Source organism: Spermophilus citellus (genome assembly GCF_964194105.1).
Source record: "Spermophilus citellus genome assembly, chromosome: X".
NCBI lineage: Eukaryota > Metazoa > Chordata > Mammalia > Rodentia > Sciuridae > Spermophilus > Spermophilus citellus.
This window is the reverse complement of record NC_138190.1, coordinates 2,324,497-2,327,877: the sequence shown is the minus strand read 5'-3', so window position 1 is coordinate 2,327,877 and position 3,381 is coordinate 2,324,497.

Below are 3,381 nucleotides of genomic sequence, written 5' to 3'. Positions count from 1 at the left end.
AAATGGTCCTATTTCAGCATTATCAGACATCCAGAGTCATCGTTTCCAATAATGTGAAGCCAAATGTGGGCTCAAGACCAACCTCTGGCCAGCTGTTGCTGACCAGGTTCTAATGGAACGGGTAAGCACCATCAGATTGCGGGTTCACTTTTCAGCCTAGGAAGCAAGTGTGCTTTGGAGTTGATGGAATTTGCTCTTTGGGAAACGGAAGGTGAACTGCCCACCTCCTGACTCCTTCCATTGAGATAGTGTCCTGGCTGAATTTTAAAAGCTGACCCATTCCCTCCCCACCACTGTCTGAGTTTGCTTTCAGATAAAGGAGAAAACAACCAGTGCTGATTTTAGTGGATGTGAATAGACTCGCGGCATAGAGTTCAGATGGGCATCTTTCTAGTTGGGTCAGTGGGGTTCTGCAGTGCACTACGGGAAATGCAGTGTGACTCAGGGGTCAGGGGACTGCACTGTGAGCAGGAGGTCCCAAGCTCCAATCCCAGCAATGCCAAATAAATAAATAAATATTAAAATTAATGACACAGTGCTGATGGGTATCCAACTCTGTGACCTGATACCTGATGGGTCTGCACACTGTAACGGGATGGGTTTTCAGTAAGTGGTTACAGCTCAGTGCCAGTTGCCCTCAGGAGTCAAGATGCATATGTCTTCATCCTTACTTACATCCCACACCGTGAGCACCTTCCCGGAGGCTGCTCTGTACCGTCGATGATGGTGCATAAATGCATGCTGTTTATAAATAATACGTGTCCCATACTTCCACACGGGATCAAGGGATCAGACGCAGCTTATAATCAGGCTGCAGGTGTGCATGATCATTAAAGACCCAGGAAACACCACAGAGTGCGTTATGAGAAAGACTTTTTCTTCCCCCGCCCCCAGGATCTCAAATGAATTCTCATGAAATCCTTCTAAGTCTCTTCAATCCACCAACCTGGAAGGACATCTGAAGCCTGCCATGATCCTGTTCTCTCCATGACAAAAGGTCTGCATCTCCTTATGGCTGAGCTGCATGTTTATACAACAAAACACGTTCAGCACCTGTCTGTGGTCACGCCCAATAGCAGGGTTGGGGTGCTCGGATGGTGCAGGCTGTACTTAGAGCAGTTTCCTCTTGAGATGCAATCCCAGGGGGCGGGACACCCTTCCAACCCTGTCTCCAAACTGCACATGGAATCGTGCCCACAGAGCATGTTCACAGTGCTAGCTGTTATGACTCACGTAATGATGATTTAAAGGGAACACGAGGACCCACCTGGATCCTATGTCAGTGCTACACAATTTGACAGAAGGGACCTGAGTGCCCATGGGTTCTGGTATATACAGGGGCTACAGAACCAGCCCCCTTGGACAGGAAGGTCAGTCAACCTTACTTTGTGAATCTTGTGCTCATTTGCAAAAACTACAAGTTTCTTCTCAGTATTTCAGATTTTTTGACTACTATTGGACGGGTTTGGGGGAAACCTGGGCTTCTCACCTGCTTTATGTCAGTGATTTGGAGGTGGAAGTCACTATAGCCCATCAGATTTCTCCAATCACATAATATTTGAGGTAACTTTCCTTTGGAACTACATGGGACAGTGGGAGAATTTTCTTTCAGGACATTCTTTCTATCTGATCAATGATGATGACAATCATATCACATTTGGTAGCATGATATTTGATTTCTGTGCATGTGTTTGTAGATATCCTTTGCTATCTCATGATGCTTTTCATTAAAAAAAAATTAAAGGAGAAATCAGTGTTATTAAAAGGGCATAAGTGGACCCTATAACTCTAGAAGTAATTTTTAGTAAAAAAAAAAAAAAGCCTTGTTTGAATATTATTTCTATCATATCTTCAACCACAATTTCTAAAGTGCAGAATCCAGAGATCCCACTGGGGAGTCCACACGGAGCCCAGTACAACACTGACCCTAAAGAATCACTAAGACAGAATCATGATTGATACAACAGTTTCTTCACTTGTGTGTGGGGAACATGGTGGTGCCTTCCCCTTCTCATTCATAAAAAAGAGAGGGATTTCTTCCAGTGTTGGAACTGGAAAGTCCAAAATCAAGGTATTTGGACATTTTTGCTGCATTATCCCATGGTAGAAGGCAGAAGGGCAAGAGAACGGAAAACCCCTTTGTGATGGATTTGATTCACTCTCATGATAAACCCACCCTCCAGAGGTCCTCACCCCCCAAGACTGATGCATTCAAACCAAAGTTTCCAACTCAGGAAACCTGGGGAACACATTCAGACCATATCCAGAGCAGCTTCTTTGGAATGGCCCATGGGTGATCTGAAATATCCCAAGCCGAGGCGTTGGAACATGATGACTGCATTCAGAAATTACCAAGGGGAGATTCAGTCTAAGGGTGCATGGAGATGCTCAGTGTAAGACTGTTGGAAATATCAAAATCAAATAGAAATACTTGTTTTAGCTTTCTATTTAAAAACAGAAATTTTTTAAATAGAAATTTTAAAATTTCTATTTAATTTTTATTTTTCACCATAAAATAATGGTGTCTTTAATGGTGAAGGAAGGTGTGACGGAGTCTATCTGGAAGGTTCCACAAAGGCCATGTGTTGAGGGCTTGCTATTGGGAAGTAGTGGACCTTTAAGAGGCTGGGCCTGTTGGGAGACGGTGAGGATATTGGGGGCGTGGCCTGCAAGGGGATTGTAGGACCTCAGTCTCTTCCTCTGTTTCTCCCCTTCTGGTTCAAGATGGAACCATTTGCTCCTGTCATGACGTGCCACCATCTGCCACCCTCCCCAGGGGCCAAACCAAGGAACCTGCCTGTCCTAAGACCCTGAACCGCTAAATCTGTGAACTGAATAGGTCTGGTTTCCCTGGATGTAGCCTGGAAGTGAGGTGCCTCCCTGTGGCAATTCAAGCTGAGTAGGATGTATGCATACAAAGAGTCAAGAAAGAATCCATTGGAGAGTTATGTTTAAAAAAAATAGTCAAGGGTGCCCAAGTTTTTAATTCTGAAAAATGAGATTTTTTTTTCTTTCATCAAAGCTGAACTGACATGTTTCTGGGACATCAAAGATATCTCGATATATCAAAGATGAGTTTAATTATAAGTGTAAAAACATATGCAACCCACATTCAGAGGAGAGTTTTAGCAGAAATGAAAGGAAAGCACTGTTTGCAAAATCTGCTTTGTGTTTGGCATAAGGGATACGCTCGGATGTCTTTGGTTTAAACAGTGAAATTGAACCGTTCCCATTAGCTGGACCTGTTTTCCAAGGGAAAAGAATTCACTGTATCTGACCCAAGACAGTATTTTCATAGTATAAATTGCTACGGTGCTTCACAGTGTGGCTGGAAACGAATCTGATATTGGAAACCTCTCCTTCTGGGTTTTATTCCAGGTG